Raw genomic sequence first — 12,393 nt, 5'->3', positions numbered from 1 at the left:
CAGTAATTTCTTTATGTGTTATGTTATTTAGACTGAGCTCAGCCTCAGCATGCTTAGGCTACTTTCACACTAGCGTTCGGCTGTCCGCTTGTGAGCTCCGTTTGAAGGGGCTCACAAGCGGACCCGAACGCTTCCGTCCAGCCCTAATGCATTCTGAGTGGACGCGGATCCGCTCAGAATGCATCAGTCTGGCAGCGTTCAGGCTCCGCTCCGCTCAGCAGGCGGACACCCGAACGCTGCTTGGCCGTGCGGAGGCAAATGGATCCGTCCAGACTTACAATGTAAGTCAATGGGGACGGATCCGTTTGAAGATGACACAATATGGCTCAATCTTCAAACAGATCCGTCCCCCATTGACTTTCAATGTAAAAGTCTGGACGGATCCGTTCAGGCTAATTTCACAGACATTTTTTTTGACAATATAATGCAGACGGATCCGTTCTGAACGGAGCCACCGTCTGCATTATATGAACGGATCCGTTCAGAACGGATCCGCTCTGAACGCTAGTGTGAAAGTAGCCTTAGCCAGTCAGTAATTTTCATAGTGCTGTTATGATTTATGGACACAGCTCTCAGCATGCTTAGCCAGCCTTCTATCTGGCTGTGCTTCTTGAGAGTCACAGTCCACAGACTGTTTCTGAGCCTGCTGAGAGCTGTGTCCATAAATCATAACAGCACTATGATTGCCCTGATACACTCATCTAGTTGACTAGTTGGAAGGGAAGGCATCTCACACCTGCTGCAGCCTGCCTCCAGAAGCTCCTGCTGCTGCCTGCTGTCTCCGACTCTCCGTGTGGTGTGGGCTGCCTGTGGCCGAGCGCTGTGGCTGTGGGCCATCACCGTCCTGTGCTGGCCTGGTCGAAACTGTGGTGCAGGAGGGATAATCGCGGGCACACTGAGTTCATATCTGGCGGGCCGGCATTATTTACAGGAACCACACCAGCTGCTCTGACGTCCTGCCTCCGGATATCCGGCTGTGACATATATCCGGTGGCAGTGGCAGGACGTGAGAGCAGCTGGTGCTGTTCCTGTAATGACGCGGCCTGCCGGATATGAACTCAGTGCGCCCGCTGTTATCCCTCCTGCACCATGCGATGCCTGTACAAATCTAAGAGGACTTTTAGCGCCGCTCCCGACGGCCTTTTGCCTGGCACGGATGGGCCTATTTTATGGTAGGGGCCTGGAGCTGCAGCTCCATCAGCCCCTACGTTAATCCGGCCCTGATTAGGAGGGCTTCAAATGGGACACGGTGTAAAAAAAAACAGTCCAGCAAAATCTGCCTTCTAAAAACCGTATGGCATTCCTTTCCTTCTGCGCCCTGCCGTGTGCCCGTACAGTAGTTTATGACCACATATTGGGTGTTTCTGTAAACTACAGAATCAGTGCCATAAATATTGAGTTTGGTTTGGCTGCTAACCCTTGCTTTGTAACTGGAAAAAAAATATTAAAATGGAAAATCTGTTAAAAAAGTGAAATTTTGAAATTGTATCTCTATTTTCCATGAATTCTTGTGGAACACCTAAAGGGTTAACAAAGTTTGTAAAATCAGTTTTGAATACCTTGAGGGGGGTAGTTTATAGAATGGGGTCATTTTTGGGTGGTTTCTATTATGTAAGCCTCGCAAAGTGACTTAAGACCTGAACTGGTCCCTAAAAATGTCTAAACTTCTAAGCCTTGTAACATCCTCCAAAAATAAAATATCATTCCCAAAATGATCCAAACATGAAGTAGACATATGGGGAATGTAAAGTAATAACTATTTTTGGAGGTATTACTATGTATTATAGAATTAGAGAAATTGAAACTTGGAAATTTGCTATTTTTTTACCAAGATTTTTTTTTACTTCATTTTACCAGTGTCATGAAGTACAATATGTGACGAAAAAACTATCTCAGAACGGCTGGATAAGTCAAAGCGTTTTAAAGTTATCAGCACTTAAAATGACACTGGTCAGATTTGCAAAAAATGGCCAAGTCCGTAAGGTGAAATAGGGCCGAGTCCTTAAGGGGTTAAGATGTAAGGTATTCTGGAATTTATAAATAAGCTCTAGGCCTAAACATGTAAAATACAATGATTCCTATTCTGAGAGGTGCACCTCAAAGTTCAGTTTTGGGTCCCCTATTATTTAACTTATTTTTCAATCGTATGGAATTAATAGCACAATTTCAACTTTTCAGATAGCACAAATCTATGTAGTTCTGTGCAGTGTATAGAAGATGTCCATAAACTGCAAGCTGATCTGGGCAGCTGGTGACGATTAATGGTTAAAAAAAAGGCTTAAATTAAAGTCTAAGGCTGGGTTCACACCTGAGCGTTTTACAGCGCGTAGGAACGCGCTGTAAAACGCCCGACGCCCCAAGAAGTACATGAGCTTCTTTGGGGCGTCTTGTCGTGCGTTCCCGTACATAGACTTCAGCAGGAACGCGCGACAATGGGCGTTCGCTTGTCTCTGTATGCGCGATTGCAAACGCCCGTGCAATCACGCATACAGAGCGCTCCATCGCGAACGCTCAGGTCTGAACCCAGCGTAAGAACTAAATAAGATCCCTACTAGTGTTGATCGAGCACCAAAGTGCTCGGGTGCTCTGGCCGAACGCTTCAGGAAGCTAGGGTGCTCTACCGAGCACCTGAGTATAATGAAAGTCAATGGGAGAACCTGAGCATTAAACCAGGCACTCCATGTTCTGAAGAGGGGAGGGTGCCTGGTTCATAGAAAAAGGTCAGTAATTGATGGAAACCCCACCAAAATGGTTCGGCAACAGCATGGGGAGGATGTCTGGATGCATCTTGGACTCCCAGGTAGCTGATGTTGTCCGAGTAGTACGCCACTTTTACAGACTGCCAATAATACGCACCAAACCGAAGATAAAATCGATTTTAGAGGAAAAATTGTTAGGAAACAATCTTTCCTATATATTTACTTGTATATAAAGTGCAAGTGCTGCCAAAAATTACAAGGAAGATGCACTCCGATACAACCTGTATATCACATAAAGGAGGGCCTCATTCACATTGTGGTACAATTGTTCATGTAGTGGGACTCCTACACTCATAAAGCCTATGCACTAAGTGAAAGGGCTGCCAAAAATTACAAGGAACCGACACTCCAATACACCCTTTGCTACACATAAATGAGAGCATCATACACAGCCTTGAAAAATTATGATTGATGGCCTGCTGGTGACCCTCAGAAACATTTGGAGCAAGGGCCTGCTGATCTGGCCATCTAAAACATTATGGGCGAGGGCCTGCTGCCGCTTTGGTGACTCTAGATAACCTGGGGCCGATCCCATTCGGATGTCTACCCTATCAACTTTCGATGTTATTTTCAGCGCAAACTGGTGACCACGGGTCACGGGGAATCATGGTTCGATTCCGGAGAGGGAGCCTGAGAAGCGGCTACGGCTACCACATCCCAGCAAGGCAGCATGTGCGCAAATTACCTATTAGGTATAATTAGGTGTGGGCCTGCAGGTGAGCTGACCCTATAAAAGATTTTAGGTCCGGGCCTGCTGGTGAGCTGACCCTCTAAAAAATTATATGTGAGGGTGTTCTGCCAGATTATTATACCTGGCCGAATGCTATACCCGAAAGTGACACAGCCACACAGAATCAGCTGAAGGAGGGTTTGTGTGGATCTGCGCAAGCACAGATCCACTGGATTAATAAAAATAATTGCACCGCTGCGGGAGAAGCATCTACTTCATTTGCATGCGCAAAACCGTACACCACGCGTGCATACTCAGGGACCGCGCGTGCACACTCCGGGGTAGGTAGATTTTTCTGTGCAAAATGTTCCATCAGATCTCCCTATCCCTGAGTACGCACACGCGGACACATCATCTGGAGCAGTTCAGCCTCACCACATAGCAGAGCTGAGTGCAGGATATTGGGGACACCACATAGCAGAGGTGATTGCAAGATATTGGGGTGGTGAGGTCACCAAATAGCAGAGCTGAGTGCGGTCCCTGAGTGCGCAACTGCGGTATATGGTATCGTGAATGCAAATGAAGAATGGTGCTTCTTCCGCGGCGGTGCAATTATTTTTACGAATCCAGTGGAACTGCGCTTGTGCAGATCCACCCACACAATCCTCCAGCTGATTCCGGTGTGGCCGCGTCACTTCCGGTGTGGCCGCATCACTTCCGGGTATAGAATTCTGCCATGGTATAGGAATCTGGCAGAACAAGGGCCTTCAGGTGAGCTGACCCTGTAAAAGATTGTAGGTGAGGGCCTGCTGGTGAGCTAACCCTATAAAAAATTATATGCGAGGGCCTTCAGGTGAGCTGACCCTGTAAAAGATTGTAGGTGAAGTCCTGCTGGTGAGCTGACCCTGTAAAACATTATATGCAAGGGCCTGCTGGTGATCTGACCCTGTAAAACAATATATGCAAGAACCTGCTGGTGAGCTGACCCTATAAAAAATTATATGTGAGGGCCTTCAGCTGAGCTGACCCTGTAAAAGATTGTAGGTGAGGGCCTGCTGGTGAGCTGACCCTGTAAAACATTATATGCGAGGGCCTGCTGAGGAGCTGACCCTGTAAAACATTGTTGTAGGTGAGGGCCTGCAGCTGAGCTGACCCTGTAAAACATTATATGCGAAGAGCATATATGCTAGGGCATTATATGCAACAAATAAGCATGTTGATATGATGGAAGAGAGGAACGAGGATGAGAAAAGAAAGATTCAACCATATACCCTTGTTTGTGGTGGAAGGGGTGCATGGGAATACAGTGTCTTCAGTACATTATAAACAACACATTTAAAGTGCCTTTATGTTCATAAGCTTTCCTCTAGTGGAGTCGAGAAGTCATGGTCAATCCAGGTCTTGTTCATTTTTATAAGAGTCTACCTGTCAGCATTTTCAGTTTACAGGCGGATACGCTTATCTGTTATAATGCCACCAGCAGCACTAAACACCCGCTCATATAAAATGCTGGCGGCAGGGCAGGCCAGCACCTCCAAAGCGTAGAGCGCTAGTTCGTGCCATGTGTCCAGCTTGGACACCCAGTAGTTGTAAGGCACTGAGGATGCTGACACGTGTCTGCTATGTACTCTACCATCTTCCAAAATGTTTCCCTCCTTGTGACACTAGGCCTTGCATCAGGGTGAGCGTGCTGGCGGGATGTCATGAAACTGTCCCAGGCTTTGGAGAGCGTTGCCCTGCCTCTGTTGGAACTGCTGTGTGTTCCTCTTGTCTCCCCTCCTCGGTTGGCCAAGAAACTACGGACTCTGCCGCCAGCGTTGTCAGATAGAATTTTTTGGAGCAATTTTTCAACAAGGATCTTCTGGTGTTGCACCGTTTTGCTCGTCCTCTCCACCAGAGGAATGAGAGATGAGAAGTTCTCTTTGTAGCGGGGGTCCAGAAGGGTGAACAACCAGTAATCCGTGTTTTCTAAAATGCATATAATGCGCTGGATGCGGGAAAGGCAGCCTAACATGAAGTCAGCCATGTGTGCCAGAGTACCAACAGGCGAGACTTCATCAGGAGGATCATTCTCAATCTTATCAGACACAACCATGCCTGGTTCTAGGTTGAGTGGTGAGAGCCACAGCTCAGTGTGGTCTCTTATCCCCTGCCACAGCTCTGCGGCTGTGTGCTGTTTGTCCCCTAAGCATATCAGCTTCAGCACGGCCTGTTGCCGATTCCCCACTGCAGTGCTACACTTCTTCCAGCTACCGACAGATGACTGATGCTGCACGCGGATAATTCAGAGGTGGAAATGGAGGAGGAGGCGGAAGAGAAGTGGGGGTCGGAGCCACTAACATAGGTGCTGGCAGAAACCCTGATCGACTTTGAATCCTTGGCGTTGGTAGCACCTGTGCAATCCCAGGGTACGACTCGCTCCTGGCCTCCACGACATTCACCCAGTGTGCCATCAGGGAAATGTAGCATCTAGTCCATGTGTCAGTGGTTAAGTGGACCTTCCCAGTAACTGCGTTGGTCACGGGACACATGTTGGTGTAAGGCGGGCACGGCACACCTTGAAAAATAGTGGCGGCTGGGGACTGCGTATCACGGGACGGCCGCCGACATCAGGCTGCGGAGGCCTCAGTGTCCACAAGCCTAAATGGCAACATTTCCAGGGCCAGTAATTTGGAAAGCTGCGCATTTAGTGCTATGGCCTGTGGGTGGGTGGCTGGGTATTTGCACTTGCGTTCAAGGTAATGACATTTGTACGCTGCGCTGGGACACGGAAGTGGATGTGGTTGCTGATGGTGCTTGTGAAGGTCCAGGTGCAAGGCGGGAGGCAGCGTCTTGGTCAGGGGATTGGCCAGTATGTAACACAGGGGAAGAGGAGGCACTGGTGTGACCCGCAGACACAGATTGTGGCACGGATAATTTAACTGTCTGCAGCGGACACGTCCACGGAAAAAGTACACTGGATGTCACTGATATTTTAGGGATGTGCACACTTTAAACAGGAAATGTGGCGTGGATAATTTAACTGTCCTCAGTGGACACCATCTACGGAAAAAGTACACTGGATGTCACTGATATCTTAGGGATGCGCACACTTTACACAGTAGATATAGAGCGAATAATTTAATTGTCCGCAGCTGATACCGTCTATGGAAAAAGTACACTGGATGTCACTGATATTTTAGCGATGCGCACACTTAACACAAGAGATGTGGCGCGGATAATTTAACTGTCAGCAGCGGCCTATTAGATGCTATTTAGTATAGGATGCACTAAAAAGATATATTGCTGCTGTCACACGCAATAGTCCTTAAAAGGACTTTTAGGTCTCTGAAAAGTTTTTGTAATAAAAATCTTCCAATAACACTCCCTACAGTCTTTCCCTTCCTATGCTCATCTCTCCCTGACTAAGAATGAGGCGAACACGTTCCGGGCAGCCAATCACTGTAAGGCCAGTATGGCTATGGCATTACAGTGCATGCCAGTACCTCACTGCAAGTTTATTGGCTGCATAGCAGCCAAGAAACGTGCGGGGAGGAGATTCGAGCATTGAGCTTGAGCACATGTGGTACTCAGCCGAGTACCGCCATGTGCCGATCATCAAGATGCTCGAGCCGAACTAGTGTTCATCCGAGCATGCTTGATCAACACTAATCCCTACGCATCCCTTGGTTGAACCTAATGGACTTAGGTCTTTTTTCAACCATACTATGTAACTATGTAAAAAACCGTAATATCATTCCCCTGATCGTTCCAATGTCTTTACTTACTTGGACGATCCACCCTAAATGGCAGCCTACAACTAGACAATGGTCGTTCTTCTGGATAAGTGCATAAGACCTAATTTAGAAAAGAAAAGAGAAATCAGACAGATCGGGTCGGAACTAGAGAGTCACACCAGAACAAAAGAGTGCAAAGTCAAATTCACAGCAGGGTCAAATACCAGAAAATAACATCAGAAACAAAGTCAGCAGACAGACGTGAGGCCACAAACAGGCAGCAGATTAGAGATCCAGAACTCAGGAAGACCAAATCACAGGCAATTGTGGCCAGTATTTACCTGTTTAAATATCCTGCCTTCAGGAAATAAATGATGCCAGTGCCAACACTGACTGGCCCAGCATCCCTGCTCTCTGTCAGCGGGACTGGTTGCCAAGGAGATGGACTGATGCCAGCAGTGCCGCATTATAGCAGTTGGATTCACCGCAGGAGCATAGATGGGTAAGTACATGACATGCATGACATGTGATTCTTAAGAGGGGTGGCACCACCTTCAGGACTCTTTACAGGTAATCTGAATATGGCGTGTACTAGTATATACAAAGGCATTATTGGCAACCTCTTATTGTCCTGGATAATAGGCTGGTGACAATTTGGTGACCTATATCTTTCTGATGGGTTCACTTTAAAGTTATTAAAAGTTTATATTTATCATTATAAATGTACTCTTTGTGAGTAACAACCTCAAATGGGGCAATTTCCATTGATGAACTATCCTCAGGATAGGACATCAATATCTGATCCATGGAGGTCCGACAGCCAGCAGCCCTGCCGATCAGCTGTTTGATGAGGACGTGGCGCTCCATGCAAGTGCCAATTCCTGGTCATTACACTATGCGTCGTCTCCTGTGGAGCGGCGGCGTAGTGTAACTACAAGTACTCGCTCCATTTAAATGAATGGAGTAAGTACTTGTAATTACTGTACACTGCCCTTCCGAGACAAAGTGCAGTGTAATGAAGAGGAAGCGGTGCTCGCATGGAACGCCACATCCTCTTCTACCAACTGATTTGCGGTGGTGACTGGTGTCGGACCCCCGCTAATCAGATATTCATCAACTATCCTGAGAATAGGTCATCAATAGTAATCACTGCAGAACAACTTTAATTATAACCCAGAGAACCAATCATCTGCCTGCTTCTGAAGCTATGCAATAATTTAAGGGGGTCTGTATAAATTTGGGTCTGATTTCGGGTCTGTATGAATTTGGGGTCTGATTTATGATTAAGCTGTATGAATGTGTCAGCTTATTTGGGGTCTGTATAAATTGGGGGTGCTAATTTGTGGTCTTTTCTGGGTCTGTATGAATCTGGGGGTTGATCTGCAGTCTGCATTAAGGGGTCTAATTTGGAGGTCTGTATTAATTTGGGGGTTTGTCTGGAGGTCTATATGAATTTGGGGGGCTGTTTTAATTTTGTGATATCTCTCTCTTCTCCGTATGTGCTGTACTTGCGATATATGTGGATATTATTCGCCTGTAACACAGAAGAGTGGGGATCCTGTGTGGGACATCAGTACTGCACTTCACCGCTGTGAATACATCTATAATGTATAATATTTGAAATTAATGCAGCCCATCAAGTGGAATTTTTTTGTATGTGTGGCCAATATATCCAGCCGAGTTTGTGACCCCCGCTGTAGTACCCTGTCGGGCTGCCTCTAGCCTGGATACAAGATGACATACAGTTAGGCATGGAAGCATACAGGTTCTATATGGTATCCTGTGGCACAAATGCCCACAGATGTTGCAGCTGGACCTGTAGATCTTGCACATTCATAGATTGCCAAAGCTGGCATCCCAGCTGGTCCTTTAAATGCTCGACTGGCGATAAATCTGAGAACCAGGCAGGCAAATGGTAGTCTTGCAATCTGGTCGAAACATTTCTGGGAAACCCTTGCGTTTTGTGGACAAGCATTATCTTGCCGAAAAATGCCAGTTGGAATCCTTACCTTGAGAGGCAGCACATGTGGCTGTAGAAAGTCCTGCACATACCACTGAGCTGTATCCCTTGTGACCAAGTGTCATATGTGATGGTTCCCCAGATCATCACACCATCAATTGGGGCAGTGTGTCGCTGTACAGGAAAGGCAGGGTTGAAACGCTCAACACCAGACCCCCATACACAAACATGATAGTGGTTGGATCCCAAAAGTAACCTAGTTTGTCCATAAGGGCTCATGTGCCGATCTTTGGTCCACCGCATGTGGATCGCGGACCAATTCACTTGAATGGGGTCTGCGATTCGCATCTGGCGGTCCACACTGCAAAAAATGTAGTGCATGCACTACTGTTTTGTGGTGCGGATGCATGGACACAAACCCCACGGAAGCACTCCGTAGTGCTTCCATGGGGTTCCTTGCCTGCGTTCCGCACCGACCTTCCAGATTGTGGACCCATTCAAGTGAATGGGTCCGCATCCGTTATGTGGTGCTAGAACTTCTGGGCCCGTATTTTGCGGACCCGCTGATTGCTGGCCTCAATGCGGGCCTGGCCGGCACATGGTCATGTGCATGAGCCCTTAGGATGATACATTTCCAGTCCATTTTACCACACACTTATGGGCAAAGACCCAGTATCTAATCAGACCACACCTGCCATCATTTACGTATCTGCCTGAGACATAACTGCATACTGAGTTTTACAGCAATCCAGCATTTCGATCTGGGTATTTTTTTGTAAATTAATGTAATATAGGGAGACAATGGCAAGACAAGACAAGTTCTTCAACTTAGCACCTGCACAAATAAGTAAAACAAATTATTTACAAAGTTGCTAAACTTTTTATGTACATCATAAAACCGTGTTCAATGGTGAGCATACCACGTGTATGTACATTGTCAAGTTAAACAAAACACGTGCACTCATACTGTATATTTGCCAACCATATACCTCAACCACTCACCTTGATACAGTATCTCTTGTGAGATTACAGTACCTGACGTATTCTTTTTCTGGAAGTTACCAGTTTTGGTTAATAGACCAGGTTCCTGAATGGAGGATATTACTTTTTTCAATTCACAATTTCCTAATAAGATATTTGAAAATAGGCACAATTCTGACCAATTACCTCATTTCACATTCACTTAGTTTTTTCATAAGTGCTGTGTAGAGATATTTTAGGGTCTACCTTATAAATCACATTAAGCAAATCTTGTTGAAGGGAGCTAGAAATAAACATAAGCAGCCATAAAAATCTATTTACGCTCATGTAAAATGTATTTATCCTTAAAGGGGTTGCCTCACTTCAGCAAATGACATTTATCATATAGAGAAAGTTAATACAAAGCACTTACTAATGTACAGTATTCTGATTATCCATATTGCTCCCTTTTTTTACTTGAATCATTTTTCCACCACATTATACTATGCTCACACCCATGGTTATGACTAGCGAATTGAAGCATACAAAACCACAAAGTGCTTCGTGGTAACGAATCAATTTTTCCTAAAATGGTGGCTAAAAACAAAAAAATATATACACACTTCATACACTTGATCGTGGAGAGGCCATCCATTCCATCTTGATTGAACAAAACCCACAAAAGGTGAAAGATGTCACCATATGCGTGAAAAAGTTGTTGACTTGTTCCTGGGTGACCTACTTTTTAAAAGGCCAAAATCTTCTCTGCTTTATCGCAGTTTCGTGAAGCGAGTCCAAAATTACTGTAAAACGCTACTTACTGTAATTACTGTTTTAAGCATCAATAGTATGAAACAAACTTCTGGTGGTTTATAAAATAATGCAAATAAAAGTACTTTGCTCAACAATAAATGATAGTGATCTCATATCATGAAGATAGGCTATAAACTAACCTTACTATCTATAACATACATAGTAACATAGTACATAAGGCCGAAAAAAGACATTTGTCCATCCAGTTCGGCCTGTCATCCTGCAAGTTGATCCAGAGGAAGGCAAAAAAAACTGTGAGGTAGAAACCAATTTTCCTCACTTTAGGGGAATAAAAATTCCTTCCCGACTCCAATCAGGCAATCAGAATAACTCCCTGGATCAACGACCCCTCTCTAGTAGCTATAGCCTGTAATATTATTACGCTCCAGAAATACATCCAGGCACCTCTTGAATTCCTTTATTGTACTCACCATCACCACCTCCTCAGGCAGAGAGTTCCATAGTCTCACTGCTCTTACCGTAAAGAATCCTTTTCTATGTTTGTGTACAAACCTTCTTTCATCCAGACGCAGAGGATGTCCCCTCGTCACAGTCACCATCCTGGGAATGAATAGATGATAGGATAGATCTCTGTACTGACCCCTGATATATTTATACATATTAATTAGATCTCCTCTCAGTCGTCTTTTTTCTAAAGTGAATAACCCTAATTGTGATAATCTTTCAGGGTACTGTAGTTGCCCCATTCCAGTTATTACTTTAGTTGCCCTCCTCTGGACCCTCTCCAGCTCTGCTATGTCTGCCTTGTTTACAGGAGCCAAGAACTGTACACAGTACTCCATGTGTGGTCTTACTAATGATTTGTAAAGTGGTAGGACTATGTTCTCATCACGGGCATCTATGCCCCTTTTGATGCAACCCATTATCTTATTGGCCTTGGCAGCAGCTGCCTGACACTGGTTGTTGCAGCTTAGTTTGCTGTTTATTAAAATTCCTAGATCTTTTTCCATGTCAGTGTTACTGAGTGTTTTACCATTTAATAAGTACGGGTGACTTGCATTATTCCTTCCCATGTGCATAATTTTACATTTGTCAGTGTTAAACCTCATCTACCACTTATCTGCCCAAGCCTCCAATCTATCCAGATCCCTCTATAGTAGTATACTGTCCTCATCAGTGTTAATTACTTTACACAGTTTAGTGTCATCTGCGAAAATTTGTATTTTACTCTGCAAGCCTTCTACAAGATCATTAATAAATATATTGAAGAGAATAGGGCCCAATACTGACCCCTGAGGTACCCCACTAGTGACAGTGACCCAATCTGAGTATGTACCATTAATAAGCACCCTCTGTTTTCTATCATTGAGCCAGTTACTTACCCACTTACAGACGTTTTCTCCCAGTCCAAGCATTCTCATTAAGTTGAATGTAAAATGGCGACTTCCCATTTATTGTTGAGCATGGGTAGGCTGATAATTATTTAGGGGTCAATTCAGAAGGTTGTAATGAACAGCCTAGGTTGTGTTATGTTAACCCCATTTACCACAGGCA

The 12,393-nt window shown here is 45.2% G+C and overlaps 1 protein-coding gene across 1 annotated transcript in view; it reads left to right on the top strand.

Moving 5' to 3' along the window:
- The window catches only part of SLC6A3 (solute carrier family 6 member 3), a 154,624-nt gene that overhangs the window by 94,646 nt on the left and 47,585 nt on the right, over positions 1-12,393 (top strand). The gene's annotated exons all lie outside the window — the stretch shown is intronic.

The sequence above is a fragment of the Bufo gargarizans genome, chromosome 5 (genome assembly GCF_014858855.1).
Source record: "Bufo gargarizans isolate SCDJY-AF-19 chromosome 5, ASM1485885v1, whole genome shotgun sequence".
In the NCBI taxonomy this organism is placed as follows: Eukaryota; Metazoa; Chordata; class Amphibia; order Anura; family Bufonidae; genus Bufo; species Bufo gargarizans.
This window is presented reverse-complemented; position numbering and strand designations above follow the sequence as displayed.